Source organism: Schistocerca serialis, chromosome 8, assembly GCF_023864345.2.
Source record: "Schistocerca serialis cubense isolate TAMUIC-IGC-003099 chromosome 8, iqSchSeri2.2, whole genome shotgun sequence".
NCBI classification, from domain to species: domain Eukaryota; kingdom Metazoa; phylum Arthropoda; class Insecta; order Orthoptera; family Acrididae; genus Schistocerca; species Schistocerca serialis.
Window position 1 is genome coordinate 489,259,000 of NC_064645.1, and position 22,219 is coordinate 489,281,218.

The window sequence follows — 22,219 nt, forward strand, 5'->3', positions numbered from 1 at the left end:
CCACTTTTATTGAAGTTGTAGGATACGCTTTCGTGTACCTACGTCATTCGGTTCAAGGTCCCACATCACTGAAGCGTTCAAAATGACTTGTTTATTGAAAAACACTACCCAGTAGTGGATGTAACAAAAGGGTATGGCGAAACTCTAACGAAACATTCCTCACACATGGAATAAGAATATATGTTGTACGGACATTTGTCAGGAAACACTTTGTTTTCATGGTAGAGCTCAGTTTCTATAACTCTTCAACACATTAAACATGGGAAACATACAGGAAAAGAGCGTATAAGCACAACATGAAATACTTTTATCAAATGAAATGTTCAAAATTCCCTTCTTTATCTAAGATACATGCGTCAGCTCGCTATCGTGTTGAATCCCTGATCAGCTTATGTGTCTCTGGAGAATTGCTTATGGTTTCGTAGCCTTCCTTAATACGGGCACAATAGAAATGCCCCCACAAATAAAAATCTGCTTGATTTAGCTCATCAGAGGGTGGAGGCCAAGGAATTGGCCCACATCTATCTATACTTCTGTAACGGGATATGTTATTTAGAAGCCTACGAGCATTAACAACAAAACGAGGAGGAAATTCATTGTACAGTCGTGGACAAAACGAGCGAGACCCCTCGTCTTTTCGTTATGCTGATCCGCACAGCTGTAAAGTCTGCTACACAGCATAACAGTCAAGGCGACGAAGTGCTACCAACATACTATGAACAGGCGTGAAACTGACAAACTATCCGAACTTTGTCAGACTGTTTTCAATCATGTGTAAGACTATATTAATACTGATTAGTGTGTTAAACACAACACGTAAATATAAGATATAAGTGAAACAAGAAGCGCTAATTAGTATGAATTGTACTAATAAAAATGAATTTCAGCTTATCGCCAGCCGCGATAGCCATGCCGCTCTAGGCACTTCAGTCCGGAACCGCGTGCCTGTTACGGTCGCAGGTTCGAATCCTGCCTCGGGCATGGATGTGTGTGATGTCCTTAGGTTAGTTAGGTTTAAGTAGTTCTAAGTTCTAGGAGACTGATAACCTCAGATGTTAAGTACAATAGAGCTCAGAGCCATTTGAACCATTTTGAATTTCAGCTTATCGAGATAACACAACTGTTCTAGTAAGACAAAGTTCCCCAGATCGTTACGAATTGGCAAAATATTATGCGAATTCGGCCGCGAAACGATTTATGTCAACTTTCAGACCAGTCATAGTGGTTTACCGTTGTGTGACCTACCATGAAAGTGAGGAAATTTAGCAATGCGTGAAAATTCATAACCAAATTCAGTTAAAAATCATTCAGTCCCACACGTAAGTCAATTCAGTTATTGACAGAAGCGGAAAAAGGAAGGCAGGAACAAGTATGAAATTCTACAAGAGTTTCATATTGACATCCACAGGGCGCCAGAACAGAATAAAGGTAGAAATAAAACGGTTTGGGGGCGCGAGAATTTCTTAAAATTGCTTTACTGATAGTCTATCTGCCTCCATCGAGATTAGAACCGAAAACAAACCAGACCTCCCTTGCAGTAGCAAACACCTTTCACTATGCTAGAAGACAACCCAGGCAAAAAGCCCTCTATTATTGCCCCAGTCATGAATAAGCAGGTAATTTCACAATGAAAATGGCAAAATGATCTGCAGTTTCTGTTGCATAGAGCTTTCTGGACTCTAAAACATGAATTTTCTGCCTTTATGTCACCGCTTATGTGACAATCATTCGGGATGTTTATCGAAATAACAAAATACTCCTATTAGCGAGTAACGGCAACGGGTTCTATTCAACGCTGGTGACTACTTTGAAGGACAGTAATAGGTGCAAACATGTAACTCTTTTGTATCGGTTGTGAATAAATAGTTGCCACTATTTAAGTTCCAACCCTCGTATAGTCTTACATACGACTGAAAACAGTCTGGCAAAGTTTGGATAGTTTGTCAATTTCACGCCTGTGCATATTATGTTGGTAGCACTTCGTCACCTTGCCTGATATACTGTGTAATAGACTTTAAAGCTGTGCGGATCAGCATAACGAAAAGGCGAGGGGTCTCGCTCGTTTTGTCCACGACTGTACCTGAAGTACATGTTTAGTCGCACTCGTAAAAACATTTATTCTACCAAAATATAGTATTAGCTAAGAAAGCATGGTAAGTTTCTCCGTTGAACCCGGTTGGAAGAACGTGACACCCCTCAACGAAGCCGCTACAAACTTTGACACATAAACGTTGTTGATGACGAGATCGCACCATTTCGCGAGGATTATCAACAGTCCATACTTTATGACTGTGAAAATGTACAATCTAATTATGTTGAAACAAAGGGTCATAGAGGAACAGCACATTTGCAAAGTGAGGCTCGACACGCTGTCGACTGAAGCATTCGTAGACGTGTATCTGTGCAGGAATACCGGCAGCTGATGTAATCGAACGCTGGTACGTTCTGTTCCTTTGTGTTTCCCACGATTAATGTGTTTAAGAAGAGAAGTAGAAATTGAGCACTGTCACGGAAAGATTACTCAGACATATTAGAAATCCATAATGTCTAGGGGTCACGCATGATAGAACGCTCAGTTGCAAATGATGTCTATTAAAAATCACTGTCAAAACAAAATTCGAAATAACATGTTTCAGAAACTTCGTGGCACATCATGTGGGTCAACTGCATATACAGTCCGTACTCCAGCTCTGGAATTGGTGTACTCCGTTGCGGAATACTGCTCAAGAGCCTGCATGAATAGTGCTCACACAAAACTTGTTGACACAGAGGTCAACCACACCATGCGTCCTACAGTTGTTACTATCAGACTCACAGCTCGTTCTGTCTACCCTTACTTAGCCACATACCACCTCCATCCCTGCGGCGGGAAAGTGCACTTCTACGGGAATGCAAGAAACTAAAAAAATATCCTAACCTCCCTGTTCTCTCAGATATCTACGGCGGCAGTAAAGGTAGGCCTTGATCTCGTCGTCCACTCCTGGAAACCGCCAGAATGTTAGTTGGAAACGCTTTCAGTACTGTCGACTTCTGGAAACACACATGCCAAAGTAATGCTACGACGGAACAACTTAAGAAGTCTTGCATATCGACCAAGCCACGTGGCTTGGAGCTGCCACGCAAGATCTGATCGATACTTAATGAATAAGAACCAACGCCGGAAGGTATACCAAGTCCTTGCACAATGGAAGAAAATAACTTCTGCAAGTTGTGACTGTGGCTCTCAAAAGCAGACTGTCTGCTATGTGATTCCATAATTTCCCTGGCTCTCCAGCAGATTTACTGGTGATAACGGAGAGATGGATAATCTATATTGGTGGCGTGGATATTAGTTTGTCGTCTGAGGTAATTGTAACATTATTTTTTGTGATGTAGTCATACGCTAAATAAATAAATAAGCATTTCGAGACCCATTGCCATATAACACATTATACTGCTCTGTGTATGAGTAATGTTGCCTTTAAATTTGGCCATATATTATTGTTATACCCTGCATAGACCTATAAAATTTCGAATCGGAACACCTTTCAGTTGTCTAAATTTCCGAATGTTATTTTCTATGAGCAACCAGTTTCGGCCCTATATTACGCCATCTTCAAACCGCCTGACCGATATGTAATGGCGTAATGTAGCGCCGAAACTGGTTGCTCATAGAAAATATCAATCGGAAATTTAGACAACTGAAAGGTGTTTCGATTCGACATTTTATACTAAACAGCCGTGGTCTCGCAACCATCCGTATAAATATGGACTTACAGAAACTGTATAACAGTGGTTCTCTCGGAGACTGGCAACAAATTTCTCTCCACTTCTCTACGTCACAGAAATGAGAGAGCGATGCGTAAATACACCAGAAGTATTGAACGCCTTGATGGGTCTCATTACACTGATTGTAGTTAGACATCTGTCGGACAAAATGCGTATGCATTTTTTTTCTTTGATTGAAACTGACAAATGAAGTATACTCACGCTTGTACTGCTCATGTTATAACCCTCTGTCATTCGTTGTTATTACAACGATTAACACAGCCAGGCTGATGTTTCTGCTCCTTGAAATGTTATTCTACACTCTTTACAGCCTGCTTTATGACAGCTATACATCTACAGCACCTACAAATAGTTCTTTTAAATTATGTCAGGCATGAAAATCATACAATTACGCTCATATATGTAATCTGCAATATATGCTTCTTCAACTTGTCGATTTTCGTCTTTTTTTGGCGCGTGTCGTGTTCCTGTCCCATTCTCAATTTTCTGATACATTTTTACTAACAAGGAGGGTTGTGATAGGATTTTCCTTGATTGATTGTTTACTTTTGTGGATAGACATGGTCATGTAGGGTAATATATCGTCCATGATGTAGCTACCAACGTAGCGTGCAATATAGCGTCTCCTGTAGGCCTCGTGTAATGAATTTATCCACCAGCGACTGTGCATAAACCTAATTTTTATCTTAATTCGAGGCCAATAATAATTAAAACCTGTAATACATAACTTTAAGGGCAAATGTTTGATTACGTTCTTGATCAAACCTACTCTGTGCATACTATCTATATTACAAAGCGGCTAAAATGGTCACCCGATTCGAGTTACAGTTTACATATCTAAGGGATTCCAGAGGCAACAACATTTTCAGTTTTACCGAATTTAAAAATTTTAAAATGCTGTCATAAGTCACTCTCTATGAGGTATAGTCCTACGTAAAAGGTCTGACACAATGAACCACGTATTAAAGTTAGAAACTGTGTGTATGTCTTGAGAAGCGTAACTCACGGCACGCAAATTATGCACACTGAATTCCTCCGTTATTTGAGAATGAGACCGTCTCGCAGTTTCCAACCAACAAAAATTGCGACGCGTCAAAAAAATAACCGCTTTTAAAACCTGAGCGCAAATTATCCACAATATACACATTTGTAAAGCAATGATATGTTCGAAAATGTTTTATAGATGAGAGTTAGATTCTTTAAAGGATCTAAGGTGAAAGGGGGTTGGGCGGCTTAATGGTATTAAACCTAACATTTTGTTGGACTCTTACCAGCAGTCATGGAGGGTGACAAACCAGAGGTCGAATATTTCCAATTGCGTCTTTATAGCACTTATTCTAATGTGTGGCATCACCAACAACTTTAGTCTTAGCACAATTTAGTGCACCTTTAACCCATACCGACACACACTCTGCTTAATTTACTTTACGACGATTCCTCGTCCTAAGAACCAACGGCATTGTAGACATATAATAAGATGAACCTCTATCTCTCTTATATACCTCACATATCTGAAATGTGCCATAAGCAATAAGTTCTCGACTGTTAAAAAGTCTACAGCCCTGATGGAACCTGGTAGTCAAGGGAAGGCGGGATTCGGTTACGACAGTGGACAGGGCCGTTATCAGTTACTATTGGTTGCCTTTTACAGTTACACACAATTTATTTTTAACCAGTAATTCCAGACTCAACAATAAAAAAACACACGTTATTAATGAAGGACTAATCAGCTGTGTAAATAATAGTGTTTTCAGTGAGTTACAATATAGCAAATCACCATTAAATACATATACAGCAGATAATGTTTTAGAAACAAGCCACTGTGATCTGGGCAGAAAGCCTTACATTCCAGGAATGGCAATAAATTAAGAATTGTTTAACGCTCGCTGCAACTTACAAATTACAGGTATTGAAATATTAAAGGCAAGACGCCAGGAATGGCAGTAAATAAGGTTTTGAAGGCTTACATCGTAAATACAAATACCAAATTAGAATTTTAAGGCAAGCGAGCACAATCACGGCTGAAGGCCTTACACGAAAAGTGTGGCAATAAATTAAGAATTGTTTAAGAACTCGCTGCAATTTACAACTTACAGGTATTGAAACATTATAGGTTAGTCGCCACCAACACAGCAGAAGGCTTCAGACGCCAAGAATGGCAGTAAATAAAGTTTTAAGGCTTACGGCTAAATACAAATACCAAATTAGAATTATAAGACAAATGACCACAATCACGGCTGAAGGCCTTACACGTCAGGAACGGCAATAATATCAAAAATTTAGAAACCTGCTGTAAAACAGCAAATACAATAGCAAAGGTTAATTAAAAAAACAACCAACTGATCACCAAATGAGTGAAATAAGATGATGGTAAACTTTTTAACACAACCCTTAACATGCACTGAACACTACACTGCTACATTTATTCCAGAAGGCGACCAGAGCTATTAACTACGACATATATAACCCTTAATGTAGGCATTACACGGTATTGTAATAAATAATACAACAATAAAACACAAGGACCAGTACATAAGTTCCTTAAAGGGTACTGCGGCAGAAAATACCCGCAGAAGGCGTGGACTGAAGGACCGTTACACTGAACTACCGGCCATCAGACCTCCTTTTAGAACACACATGTCTTATAAGAACAAAGGGGCCACAGATGGTTCTCCAGGAATCTACCTCTTAGGAGGTCCGGCAACAAAAACTTTTGCAAGCGATGGGATAGGCAGCCAAGACTTGAATTCACTTCACAAGATGGTAACTCAGACTAGTGGCAGTCTAACGAATAATTAATGATAATCTTGCTGAAGCTATCTGACGTCCGATAAACCACATGTAAAGGTGGAGCAATACGCCAAAGCCGGGACCGGCGGTCTGCATTATGTCCCCAGAATACTGTGTTTAGAGAACCCAGAACGAGAAAGGAATCATTACCACTAGAGTAGAAGAATCAAGAAAGCTATCAGAACGACACGCCTTGCCGGACAGCAGCGGGAAGACGAGGAAACGTACACTGCCGTTACATACACTAACCCCCAAGGCAGGCAACTGGGGCGTTAGCGGCCACCAGGCAAGAAAAATTACCACTGGGTGAACTTAACAAATTGTAACAAGCTGAACGCAGCAAATAGTAATAAGATGTCGAGGAAAGCTAATCGGATCCGCCTTCCCCAAGCAATCTCTACTTGGATTGAAATGCACTCATCTTAAAGCCTGCTGGATCCGGTTTACGACGAGATCGTACACCCTCGTGACCACAGCCCTTCCATTGGACAGTCAATGAGCACCGCCAGCGGTCCCAGCGTGTTCTGGCACTGTGCAGACCTGGCTCCTCCTGAGTCCCCAACCGAACTGGCCCACTCACACGATCCAGAAAGAAAACGATGTCGCCCCAAAGATAGGGCAACAGTTGCTACATATAAATAACTGTCGCTTCTGCCACTAACGGACAGGCAACGCATGAGAACCCGAGTGGCGCCAGTCAACACGAGAAGAAGATAAACAACCGCAACCATGCCAACTAAACGATACTGTCTGGCCTCCAACACAGGGCGGAAACCTACAAACAGCACCAACGCGAGCCACAGTATGGCTCACCTATTACAGTCTCCACTTTACCACAGGTCTGATTTACTAGTCTTACGTAATTTGTCAGTAAAGAAGGCTTTTGAAGTGACATTTTCTTCAATGCCTTGCGTCTATGTATTCGTAAACCCAATCTTCCATTTTGAAATATCAATTCGATCAGCTATCACAAATTTTTTGTTTTCATGGATCAATGGTTTTTATAGAGTTAGGTAAAGTTAACAGTGAACTGTCGTCCAGAACGTCTTTTTTTATTTTTTTTAATAGAGATGTGGCCCATCCACGCCCGCACCAACGTGGTGACCAAACCAAAAGTTCTACTGTCACCTCCGTCAACATGTTAGTTATCTAATTGGTGGATCACAGGATGCTGGGCTGTGATGTTATCCGTGCGTCTGGGTAAGACTAAGAATTAACAACGTCCATCAGGTGATAGATAGTGGACGAAAGTCGAATGAGAGTAGTAATGTGAAGAACAGAGGGTAAAAAGTGCCAATGCTCGTGCCGTGGGAAAAAAACCTCTGCGACAGTGGGATGGGTAGTAAGAGCAGTAGTGGCTTACTACCTGCGATCGTTCATGCAAGGTTGGGTTTGTTAGTGTGGGCTGGACGTCGATGTCACACATTTTAATAGTCTAATGCACACTTCTGTTTTAATTTGCAATTATTTGCGGTGGTGCGTTTGTACATCTATCAGGACGTGTAGATTAAATCTGTTCTTGATTGTCCTGTTAACCCGTCCAAAAAAGCACGCCTTATCTTTCTGTTCGGAGACTAGACGTGTATTTCGTGTCTGACCATTACTATTTCGAAGTTTTTGTTGTAAAACTTGGCAACATGATCGGTCTGAAGGTTCACCGGTTTTCAGACTGCGTGTGTGCAGAAGATCTTCTATGGTGATACAACGTCTTTCCCATCCTTCTGTATAACAGGCACAGATCACGTGAATGTAGAAGAATTAAATATTTTGCCTGAATCTTTAAAGCTCTGTATCCAAGGAAAAACAATTGGGAATTTTAGTTCATACCGTGAGGCGTCAGTCCTCTCAAGAAGTTATTGAGCCGTAAGTACCACATTTCACAGTCGACAAATAAGGTCAAGAAAGCAAGAGAACGACAATGACGTAGAAAATGATGGCGTGTGGTTATCTGCACTGAAACTTATTCGTGCTGGAGAGAGCAGTTACTGCACATGGACAGGGAATATATGTGAGATGTTAACTTGGATTTCTACTTATTTAGCGTACGGTTATATCACAGACAATATTTACAACTGTGTTAAATTACGAACTAATATCCAAGCCACGAATGTTGTCTATTGATACCTCCATTATCAACTAAGGTCTTGGCAGCACTTGGAATTTCGCTCTACTACTGACAAACTTTCGCTCTTCTGCTGCAAAACTTTTAAACATTGACCTAGTATTATAGGTGAATAGTTCTGAGAATCACTGGTCGACTCAATCATATTCTGATGTGTGATGTAAAATTTACCAGTAGATCTCGAGGACTGTCTAGTTGACAGTATTTCTTTGCTCGTTTAGCATTACCAAGGGAATGCGTTCAGAGGAACTAATAGGTTAAAACTGGGGATGTGAGAAACAATCATCCCCCAGGGAATTTGGAAACGCGCAATCTCTGGGATTTTGATCTACGATTTTGCGTGTGGGTACGGGTAAATCAGAAGTAAATTATACCTTTGGAGATCGAACCCATGCAAGTGGAGAGGTGAGTGGTATCCAAAAATGTTTATATACTCTCTCTTGGTGTACTGTGGCTTGACCCACTTGCAATCAAACAGTCTAGGTCAAAATACAGTTCTTTGAGCGAGATTCATTCTTAGATGTATCATTACCCCAGTCTGCTGGACTGACATTCTTGCCATCGCCCATTATAAAAGCCTGTCGCTACTTTATTTTATAACATATGAGTTCATAACCAACTATGACACCTGTTTCGTTGTCATGAAAGCTTCCTCTTTATGTGAAGTCTGATGCATCCGTGAACAAAAACGCATTCTGTCCAAGTTCATTGTATATTTCGCTACGATATGGACTTTCTCAAAGTGCACAGGAATTGTTGAAGGAGGTTAAACATAAACTAAACCAAGACAAAGCTTGAAGTATTATCTTTACAGCTAATCTCCTGTAGCTACTCGCCATCTGTCTATTCGAATTACATCTTATAGGTGTATATGCTCATATATATGCTATATCCTACAACACTTAATTTGAGCAATTCTGATAGCAAAATATCGAAGTCTCCGTCTGCAACCACAAGTCTTCAAGTCATACTGCAATGCAAACTTATCTGACTTACTGAAAGTCTCATCCAAGAATAATAGCAGGGCACTTTTACTGCTGAAGGAAGTTCATTTTCTACGTCGCTTTTAAATGCAACGTAACTCGTACGAGAACGTATAAGGGGCAGTCAAATGAAAACGAAACACATGAAAAATGCAAGTAAAGTCTGCATTAAATCTACCGTTATCACCATAACTGTGAATACATTTATCCCATTCCGAAACAAGACAGTCAATGCCTTCACGTTTGTGGTTGCCTACGGAAACACAGTTGTGCACAGGCGTGCAGCCCTACGCCCGAAGCAAGTTGACGGCCACGAATGTGCCTCTGCAGGACTACAGAAACTTCGAAATCGCGTGGGGAGATATCATATCTGTATAGAGAACGTGTGAGGCCTCCTCAGCTAACGTTTTCCAGGGTGATCAAACAACCTTGGCAATACTAGGGCCCGCCCACATCGTTCGTACATTCCCGATGTCTCTCCATCGGATCTATAGATCTTGGAGACGTGAAGGAAGACATACTTGGCCATCGATTTATTTCAGACAAAAAGGTGCAACCTGGACACATTAATGGTTGCGACGGCAATCGAAAGCATTTTTCTACGAAGGCCTGACTGTCTTGTCTCAAAGTGAAGTAACTGTATTAACAGTCTCACGGTGAAGCAAATGAATAAACAGTTAAGGAGCTTCCGTTTGAAATTATAAACAGTTTCCTTACTTTTTTCCATCTATTTCTTTTGAATCTGACTTCCTCTCATAAACATTGCAACAGAATTAAATGAACTTTCTCGATGGTCCTTAATTGACGCCGCCCACTCCAACGCAGAAATTTCAAATTTGGCGCAAAGGTACCTACGACATTCTTCTGCAACTTTACAAAAACGTGGTACCCTGCGACGTCACCCTTGAGCTCGAAAACACTTCAAGCAGCGAGGTATCGAACCATGCGAAACAAAAGAAGCCAGATCTCAGAAGCCCACATGTCGTGCACGTGGATCACGATGTCGAGTTGGTATCAAATTTCGCCAGAATTCTCCCCGTCGGCGCCATAGACGAGTAATACGATAAGTTCGTCACAGCCCCTGTCATTCACATTAAACCCCTTCTTTTGACGTCTCTGCGATGCAAGTCAGGACTGCGAGGCCCAGTGTAGAAATCTTATTTCTGGCCGAGGAATACATTTCAGCCACTCAACCGTTCAGAATCGACAAGTAAGGGTCTCATGGGGTGGCAAAAAGGACGTAAATGAAACCACCCCTTTCCTTGTAGCGCTGATTCCCACACATTTCGCGGTCTTTCAAACGACAGTTCGCAATGCGATAAACAAAATTACGACCTTCTTGATATTCTTTGACACGGCTGAAAGCCCCTGGCGTTTCAACCCTCCTCAAGGGCATTCTGGGCTGCATTACCAACGAAAGTGATCCGCCCCTTTTTCCACCTGTCTTATTTGCATTTGACTGATCCTTATAAACAACACGGCAGAATTATTTTTGTTACCCTGCAATTGTCTCCCATTCCTACGCAGAAGTTTGAAATTTGGCTCAAAAGTGCTTATAACTGTCCTCTGTAACGGTGCAAAAGCATGGAACCCTGCGAAGTGTAGCAAGACTACAAGTTTTGACCTCACGTACAGATTGGGATCACTAGGGATTGTTCACAACCATTCGACGAAATCTGAACATGATCCGAAGCAGCAAACGATGCTTACGCATTTTCAGCCTTCCTGTTCCTCACCCTTCTCTGGCGTGATCATGGGGTAGGCGGCAGGTTACGACACCGACGCATACTTGATTAAACCGGCAAAGGGTTTCTCTAAGATCTCAGAACATCCTCGGCAGCACCCATCCACCTGTACTGATACAACCTGTGTAGTGGTCCCAGCTGCCTGCAGACAGGCGACCTCTCCGATCCCAGATACCTACTAGCAGACGTCTAGGACCACTACACAGGTTTCTCAGTGCAGATAAATTTTTAAAATTCTCAGTAGAAGTATGTGTTTGCCACCGAGTGTCTTATCGAACTGGGTGGTCTTAGAGGGACACTTTGTCGTTTTCTTCACGCAATTGTCAACGTCTCAACCCTCTTCCCTACCTGTGATCACGCCACAGTAGAGTGGGAAACAGGAGGGCTGAAAATGCATAAGCACCCTTTTCTTCTTTGGCAAATGGTTGTGAATCGTCTCTAGTTGTTACAATCTGTACAACGGTGAGCGCGCTGCAATGGGAATGGAGGCAGCCCCCAGTGTCCTTAGAGAAGGGTTTAAACATTCTGAGGGGGGGGGGGGGGGGGGGAGGAAGGTCAGCAGTGTCTAGTTATCGAGAACGTCGTCCTGCTACTCATCGTTTTCGACCACGAAATATGCCGGAACCAGCGCCCCACTGCCCTTTAAACCACGTCATGAGGCTATTTCGTGTCGCTTCTGAATGGCTGTATGTCTGAAATATATTCCTCGGCCACCCATAAGAAAATCGCGATTTCAACTCTACTCGCCGCGGTTCTGACTTCCATGACAAAGGCGCCATAAATGCGGTGGAATGTGGATGAGAGGGGCTGTGGTGACCCTCACCTAGTGTGATACATGAACCGCGGCGTTGGGCACATTTTAGCAAAATTTGGTATCAATGTGACATCACGAACCCACGTTACAAGATACATGAACGTTTGAGGTCTGTCACGTCTCAACACCTTGACGTCTGAAGCGTTGTCGAGGCGTTGAATTCCACGCTTTTGCACTGTTACGGAGGAAGGTTGCAGGCATTCGCAGTGTAGTTCTTAAGCAGGAGTGAAAAATAACGTCTTAAGGATCCCAAATCATATGAACACGGGGTATATACACTGGTAATGTGCCGAAAATGAATGCAGAATCTCATGTGTTACATATAAGTTCCCTTCAACGAACCACGTGTCTTTACATGACCATAAATTTACAAAGACAACAAAAAATCATCCTATATTCACATTAATGTCCGTAGTATTGTTCAATGACTGCAAAACCATTTCGATTAACAGTTTGTAAACTGAGATGAAATTGGATGTTGATTCCCTCAAGTTGTAAGGAAAATGAGAATTCGAACAAAAATCTAGTACTGCATGTGGAATTGGGATGTTTGCCTGGAATGAAACTGAGCGTTAGGGACTCTGATGTTTATCATAAACTTTCACGAGAGAATGATGCAGGAGCCTAAAATAAGGAAAAGATCCCATTGAAGGACTGCAATTTCCTTCCAACATCCACAGATACCAAACACTGCATAATAATGATTCCAACAGCTCCAAAGCTCAGATCAGCCGAAAATTCACGTCCTGGACACCCAATACACCAAAGTGCCAATTTAGTACGTAGTCGTAGGTACAAAATCACTAAAAAGATTCATTAAAATTTAAGTAAATTATACAAATTTACAAACAACTACTCCATAAAGAAAATTGATTCATAGGATCAGAGACATCAGGTACCATAAACAACAGTGATTCAGTGATTCACAGGACCAGAAACATCACAATAATCAGATTAGGAAGATTTACGTTCTGCGATGTAGCTTACCTATGCACCAATATATGTACGACACACACGCTCACACTAATAAAAGATAACTTACTGCATCATAAAAAGTTAAATAATGTAGAAATCTATGAAGTAATGACTTTGAATTTGCTCAAGTTAGTACTATTTCAGTATTACCTTCAATTTATTTATCTTTCATAACAAAACTATTTCTGAATACTGGTTTAACAAAGCGCAGTGCTTAGTTGGCCAACTTTCTGACGTCTACATTAATGATGAAGCAACAGATTCCTTAAAGCAAACTAAACAGAAAAGGACACAATCATTTATTATAAATGTTACATTGATGACGTCTTTCTGATTTATAATACAACCACTGAAATAGAGAACTTAGCAGAAAAAAATAATATACGCATCCAAAGAAGCAGTTTCCAGTTGAACAACGAAGATAATATGGAATAAATTTTTTGATTTCAACATTATATGTATCCGCTACAAATTCCAAACAACTAAACAATAGATTGCAACTGTTCTTATGACCCATTCATAGTTCACAAATTAGATGCTAAAACCACACAAACATCATCAACAAACCAGTCCTCAGCAGGAGAGCAAATTAAATATGTCACTATCCATTTTTTCAGTAATATCTTGTGCTAACTAGCTCCATACAAAGTCAAAATAAGTTCTCACAAAAAGAAATACACAAAACAAAATAGTTCTTAACACTAAAACAGCCAACCCAGTTATTCACAAATCTGGTATATATAAACTAACTTGTGACAGCTACCGCTGCTACTGCATAAGGTACTTTGAAAGCCAAAAGAAAGAACATACTGATGCACTCCATTTTAAAACTCTAAATAAATCCAGTTTTGTTCCCACCTGCCACATAATTCCATCACAAACATAAAAACAAACCTCCACAAACAAATTGACTTCGCAAACAAGTAATTTTCAAGAATTTTACACAATCTTTACCCCTCTGAAGCTAAATACCAAGGACAAACACACACACACACACACACACACACACACACAGATCTTCAGTCCCCACCACCTCAGAACACCCCTCCCTCCCTTGCATTCTCAAACACTTTCTGCACCTTTCCCCACATAACATTGCTATCAACTTAAGGCACCAGCGTGTTGCGTTTATATGTCTAATTAAAAAAAAAATCTTTATTAAGCAAAAATAAACGTATTATACGAGGGCAGTTCAGTAAGTAATGCAACACTTTTTTTTTTCTGAAACAGGGGTTGTTTTATTCAGCATTGAAATACGCCAGGTTATTCCCCAATCTTTTAGCTACACAACACTATTTTTCAACGTAATCTCCATTCAATGCTACGGCCTTACGCCACCTTAAAATGAGGGCCTGTATGCCTGCACAGTACCATTCCACTGGTCGATGTCGGAGCCAACGTCGTACTGCATCAATAACTTCTTCATCATCCGCGTAGTGCTTCCCACGGATTGCGTCCTTCATTAGGCCAAATATATGGAAATCCGACGGTGCGAGATCGGGGCTGTAGGGTGCATGAGGAAGAACAGTCCACTGATGTTTTGTGAGCTCCCCTCGGGTGCGAAGACTTGTGTGAGGTCTTGCGTTGTCATGAAGAAGGAGAAGTTCGTTCAGATTTTTGTGCCTATGAACACGCTGAAGTCGTTTCTTCAATTTCTGAAGAGTAGCACAATACACTTCAGAGTTGATCGCTTGACCATGGGGAAGGACATCGAACAGAATAACCCCTTCAGCGTCCCAGAAGACTGTAACCATGACTTTACCGGCTGAGGGTATGGCTTTAAACTTTTTCTTGGTAGGGTAGTGGGTGTGGCGCCACTCCATTGATTGCTGTTTTGTTTCAGGTTCGAAGTGATGAACCCATGTTTCATCGCCTGTAACAATCTTTGACAAGAAATTGTCACCCTCAGCCACATGACGAGCAAGCAATTCCGCACAGATGGTTCTCCTTTGCTCTTTATGGTGTTCGGTTAGACAACGAGGGACCCAGCGGGAACAAACCTTTGAATATCCCAACTGGTGAACAATTGTGACAGCACTACCAACAGAGATGTCAAGTTGAGCGCTGAGTTGTTTGATGGTGATCCGTCGATCATCTCGAACGAGTGTGTTCGCACGCTCCGCCATTGCAGGAGTCACAGCTGTGCACGGCCCTCCCGCACGCGGGAGATCAGACAGTCTTGCTTGACCTTGCGGCGATGATGACACACGCTTTGCCCAACGACTCACCGTGCTTTTGTCCACTGCCAGATCACCGTAGACATTCTGCAAGCGCCTATGAATATCTGAGATGCCCTGGTTTCCCGCCAAAAGAAACTCGATCACTGCCCGTTGTTTGCAACGCACATCCGTTACAGACGCCATTTTAACAGCTCCGTACAGCGCTGCCACCTGTTGGAAGTCAATGAAACTATACGAGACGAAGCGGGAATGTTTGAAAATATTCCACAAGAAATTTCCGGTTTTTTCAACCAAAATTGGCCGAGAAAAAATATGTGTTGCATTACTTATTGAACTGCCCTCGTACATAATTACTAGAAAATTTAGAAGAAAAAATATGTAGAAATCTAGTTTTATAGACTACATAAATACCACTTTTTGCAATAACGAACATACGTTACATTTCTTATAATAACGTAATTTAAATCTGTATGTATATTTATTGCCTTCAGCGTGCAACATTCTAAAATGCAACTGTTGAAAAAAGCTCTGCTGCAACGCTAATCTTTAACTTTAGTTATTCTCTTTGGTTTGTTTACATCCTGTATAGCACTTGGGAGCTGTTTGCCATAGTTAAACCTTCTGTAGTGTTGAGCATTTGGCATATCAGGAAAAAAGAAACTATGTTTCTCAGAATGACATGTGTACCAGAATTAAACCAATAGACGTCAATAATTGTAAATAATGCCTTAAAGTCGATCTTATGAAGTAAATAATTCCTGATACTTCACCACATTCAGTGATTATGTTTTTTTTTTCTATCTTAACACAGCCACAATACTATGAACAATCATTAAAAGTGTGTAGATTTGCTTATGGCTTGATATACCTGGCCCTGCTAAACATATCACTTGACAGTTTGCTTGTAGTTGGCTACACTGCGATTGCAAGGTTTTAATAGCTGCCAACGCACACGCCCACAGCTGATGGCTCCGAAGTATCTTTTGTAAATGTAGGCTACAATCAACATTTATAAAAGCAGTCGCAGCATGATGTATACTTAAGTACAACAAAGAATGTTTTTCTAACAATGCAGAAAACTACTACGGAGAAAAAAGCGTTTGATGGTGTATGAAATCGGGAAATAAATAATACCAGAAGTTAATGAAACTTTCTATGAGAAGTCGTTCCGAATTTTTACCGTGAAAGCAGCATATAAAGCGTCGTATTATAATGTACACCTAAGCATACCAAGGAACACGTTATCCACAATCATACCCGAAACAAAGAGAAAGAGAATTAGATTTTTCGCTTGCAGAGAGAAAGAATTAATTCTGTATACTTTTACACTCACCAATTTACAGTATCAGTGGTACAATTGCATCCAATTCTCCTTCACTATCATCAGAATCGGCGCAAAAACTGCCGTCATCCCCATCGTCATCATAAAGGAAAATCATTAACTGTTTCTTTTCATTCATAATTCCGTCTACAGTTCGTGCTTCTCTAATAAGTTTACCAACATAGCCTAATTTCTTCCTCTATGCGGTGGCGTCTACAGTAGCAAAACCTTCACGTGGCGGTTTTTCCACTTCCGTTGTTATTATTTCGAATTTTAGCCTTGTCATTGCTCCAGACCAATTAATTTGGAATAAAATGATAAGGCGGTAGCGAAATTACCATATGACCCTGTTTCTTTGCAGTTTAATTTACAACATATGTAGGCGTAACAGGCTTATTTTGTTTTACAATGGAATATGACAGCATCTTTATCATGCTCATGTCTGCAGCAATGTCTCTCGCCTGTAACCAATGCACCGTACTTTCTTTGCGGTCACTACTTGTTGGAGTACTGCCTAACACCAGGGAATGGTAAGGTGCATTATCCACTAAAAACACTATAGGTACACTAAACTGAAGCAACAAATTTTTTGATCACTGCAGAAATTGTGGGTGGCCCATATCCTCATGGAAGTTACAGGTTTTTCTCGATCGAAAAACTAAAAGCCCTTCACCCACATAGCCGTTTGAAGAATATGCATGGGCCGCAACTAATCGGGCCACGCGGCCTAATAGCTACGTTGTCCAAGCCGCGACAGTTGGCTGCGACTGCGACGCTGCCCCCTCCTCTTTTCCCACCCTGGCAGACGGCGACAAGGCCGCAACACGACAGGAGTCGTCGCTGTTTCCCAAGCTCTGGTCGGCTGCGGCGGATTCAAATACATAAGAAAAATAAGAATTCCGATTTTCTTGCTGTAAAAAATACTGTATGTTAATGGAACAAATTTACATCGGCTCCCAGAGTTAGTTTTTCGATTCAGATTCTCCTTTTACTTTAAAAAATTGAAAAGTATCTCTTCCTGTTTTGCGTGTTTTTTCGCTGTATAATACTTCTCTATCGATTGTGAGGAAAGTAAAAGGCACAAAAAATTGATGTTTGTGTTTCTTACAGTTTCACATCACAGCTTGATAATGAGGTGTATATTTTTTCGATTTTCGTCACATTTATTCCGATACTTAATTTACAAGTAACCTACTGCATAAAATTTGAATTGTGTACATTGAAAAATGTGGCCTCTGGCTACTTTGCGTATGGTTCACTTAACGTCATACATCGTTGCCGATGGAAAGAAGCTAACATTTCGAAATTATTTTTAAAGTTGAGACTAGAATGATATCGATCTTCGTTTCCGAGATTTGGCCTCATATATCTCCGGGAGCGATGCGACTAGCCGCCAGTTCTGTCGACGCGCAACGTGAATCATGTGGTCCTCACACGATAGAGAATGCATTTATGTTGTTTCGCTGACACATTTTATGTCATATATTTCTCCGGTATGAGTTAATAATATTTCTCCATAAGCTCTTGACAATTTCATTTAAAATGCCACGAAATGTAGGTCTCTTAAAAGTAAAGACATGCCTTCAATACATTTTCTTCTCATTCTTGGGAAGAGGATAAATTACTCACCTCTAGTATTTTCTTCTGAACCTGGACGAGGATACCCAAATAGAAGTAGACGTCCTAACAAAACCAACAAATGTCAGAAATTTACGTTTTTCAAGAGTGCGAAAAAACGTTCAAATTAGTTTAATATCGCCTTGCCATCAATTATATTTTTTATATGATGTGGTAGGTAAATCATAGCGACACTGGGTTTGAGTATTGCTTCCCGTGAGTATCGCATTGTCGCTTCACAGTACATCATGCGATAAGTATGGATGGGAATCATCAGATTCGGTCATAAACCGTATTCCAGGGAATATGGAAAACAATACTCTTTTACTTATCACACATGTCATCTATATCATACATGAGACAGATGAATCTACAAGGAGCATCACAACATTTACCTTCGTTCATATTACCTAAGCTAATTTTTATGGTGCACCACAAAACCGACTGAATTGGTATGAATGAAATTATTTCAGCAAACACTGTTATGCATTTCATTACACATGTACATGGTCATCTTAACAAAAAATTATCAACCACAGGCTTCAATTATTATCCCCAACACCACATTAGTAAAAAACTGGCAGACGTACGTCTTTGTGTCGTCCGACTTCCGTCGCAACACTGCTCACTGGTGCAGTGCTGCGGCAGCTGCCGCAACAGTCGCACTTCGCATCCCAAACTCGAACTGCGCATGCGCCAGCAGGCATGTACTGACGTCACGTAGCGACCCGTCGCAGTCGCTAGTGTGCGTCGCGTCTTGGACAACGTACCTAATTAAGGCGCTGCAGTCATGGGCTGTGCGGCTGGTCCCGGCGGAGGTTCGAGTCCTCCCTTGGGCATGGGTGTGTGTGTCTGTCCTTTGGATAATTTAGATTAAGTAGTGCGTAACCTTAGGGACTGATGACCTTAGTCCTATAAGATTTCACACACATTTGAACAGTTAATCGGGGTCCTCTTCCCGTTGGCTGATATCTGCTGTTATGCAGATTGTTATCAGTCCAGCATTTATCAACAGCTTCTCCAGCGTTGTCCCTGGTTTTATCTAAGCATATAGCAGAATGTATGTCTTTGCCTACAATTTTATGTCAGAAAATATTACTAGCCGCAATGACATAGGCTTTTTCGAGCAACAGTTTCCATAGTCTAACTTTTTAAAGCGGAAGCCCAACTTTTTAATACCACTTTTAGTGACGTCTTCCCGCTGGAGAAGCTAACATTCTTTCCTGCCACAATATCCGTAAATTTGTCGACTAACTGTATCGTTTTGGAGCGAATCAAGGTCTGTAACTGGATGAGGCTGTTTTCCTTATTTCTAGGAGTACTTAAATATCACCGTTTCCTCCGCAGAGACTTTGTTCCACAAGGTTTACTTTAGTATCTTGCAAATCTTGAAGTAGTACCCCTTTCCTTATAACAGTTCTTTGACTAAGTCCTACGGTTTTCGAGGTACGTTCTTAACCTAAAACCGGGTGCGAATTGACGCGGTCCCAGGAACAGAAACAACTTCTTTTCCTTACATATAAAACTCAGGCGTCTTTTGTAGTAATTTCAAAGCCTCTGCTTATTTATCGGCGCTATATGACGCTCTTGTAAAACGATGTCGTTTTGGTAACATTCTTTAGTAAACAGAAACTGTAGTTGAGGCGGTAACACAGCAGAACTGCAAAGAAGTAGGCGGTCGCACACTAACAAGCAACGTTTACATAAAACAGGCTACGTGGTAGCATCAACGGGTTTTCTATGATACTGACAATGTAAATGCGCTTGTGGAGTGACCTTGAAGTGATATTTTCATAGATGTCTTGAAACCGCTCATGGTGTAACCAAACTTGATTCATCACAAAAGACGAGTCTCTGGAATTATTTTCTTAAGCCTATAGAAGTCTACTGTCTCTCATGAACATCTAATTCATCACAGGCACTCTGTAAATTCACAAAGACAGTACACATCCCTTACCTCTCCCAAATCGAGTCAGAATAGCCTGAGGAACACTCTAAATACATGACAGTCGCCTACCTGTTCACCAGGCCCCTGCTCTTGACCCTACTGGATACCCTCTAGTGAGATGGGTGTGACTTAGGAGGACTTAGGAGGTCGGGATGAGGGGTACAGTTAGCATTGAAGGTCAAGGCCCCTACTATGTCACTCCTTAACACAGCAACTAGCTAATCAATAATTGACAACTTATTCAAAGGCAATATCAAATATACAATCACATGACTTAAAAGATGAGACACGGAGATTTCAATACTTAAGAAACAAATTAAAATTGAAGAGATTTTAAAAGGTAGCACAGATAGTTTTCTTAGTTTTGTTTTTTAAGGCAATAATATGCATATGAAAGTGATTTACAAGCACGCCAGTTCGTTACGAACCCAAATAACACAAGGAGCACAACAAGTTAATTAATAGAATTGATTCACAAGCAAATTAAAAACCCCTTTTTTAAACTATACATGACAGGTCAAATGTCTACCACACGGGCAGTGACGCCAGGCTACCCTGGGCAAAACGTGGCTTAACTTAAAACGCCGGGAGCATCAGACCAGCCGTCGCAAATAACAACTAAACGCCGGGGCCCAACCGGGAGTCATTTCCCATTAGACGTCACGTCACAGCTTCTGTGCTCGAAGCAGAACGTGGCGCCATTCCCACACACCCAAACACGCAGAAAACTGGAACACAAACAGACCGCAGAATACACGGCAAACACCAAGCAAACATCAATTAATATAAGAGACCAATGAACAACAATATAGATGAAGAATCAATAAATGCTTTCAATAGAAGTCGCAAGTTTTACAGCAATATCAATGCTGTAAAACATTTAAACTAAGAACTGTACTCAAATCCAATGCAGAAAATATAGTATCAGACTTTTACACTCTCATAGTTTGCCAAACAATATTTGCACATATGATTAAGGCCGATAATGTGTTCAAAGATGAAATGGAAAAAAATTCAAGATAATATCACGTTATTCAAATGCGCAACTTCACAACGATACTAGGTTTTGTGCACTTTAATTTGGTTGCATAGGTCTGCAATGTAGCTGATAACTGTGTAAGCTTGGTATGCAGAAAATTACAAGGCTATGACCTAATAGCTTCAATACCTTACAGTTGCTACCTCATTTGGGAACACTGATTTTTTAAAGGAAGTAGTGACTGCTGTTCTCCATGCGGTCACACACCTTGCTCGCTGCTCTAACTTCAGCAACACGTATGTTAGGGCAACCAACCAACAAGTACACGCGCTGCAATGCAAATCGTTCAACGAAACGAAGGCAACAAAATGAATTACACCTTCGATGGAGAGCGTTGTTCGAGATGGTCTCGAGGGATGGGTCTCTCCGAGAAAACAGGCACCAAGGCAATGCGACGAACAGCTCCCGGAGTTGACATCAGGCAGGTCCAACACAAACTCGCGACCGTCTTGCAAGGTAGACCGGCCGCGCCGCTGCTGTCCGAGCCCGCGTGTTTTCCTCCTCCGTCCCCGTGAGCACCGTCTTCCGCCTCGTGGCGAGTCCGACCCCAACAGCCGCGACGGCAAAACAGCCCCCAGGTCACAACAGGGGTTCAAATGGTTGAAATGGCTATGAGCACTATGGGACTTAACTTCTGAGGTCATCAGTCCCCTAGAACTACTTAAACCTAACTAACCTAAGGACATCACACACATCCATGCCCGAGGCAGGATTCGAACCTGCGACCGTAGCGGTCGCGCGGTTCCAGACTGTGGCGCCTAGAACCGCTCGACTACTCCGGCCGGCTCACAACAGGGGCAAAGATTGTAGTACAGGCGGGTAATCGACAGTGACGGGCCAAAGAGCTAGGCCGGAAAAGGCGCACCACGGCTCAATGGGCCTACTTTGGACCCATCTTCTACCAATCCTCTTTAGTT

General features: G+C 41.5%; 1 protein-coding gene across 1 annotated transcript in view; it reads left to right on the forward strand.

The window, feature by feature from the left end:
• Positions 1-22,219, forward strand: part of LOC126417087 (orexin receptor type 2-like) — a 78,210-nt gene that overhangs the window by 10,054 nt on the left and 45,937 nt on the right. The gene's annotated exons all lie outside the window — the stretch shown is intronic.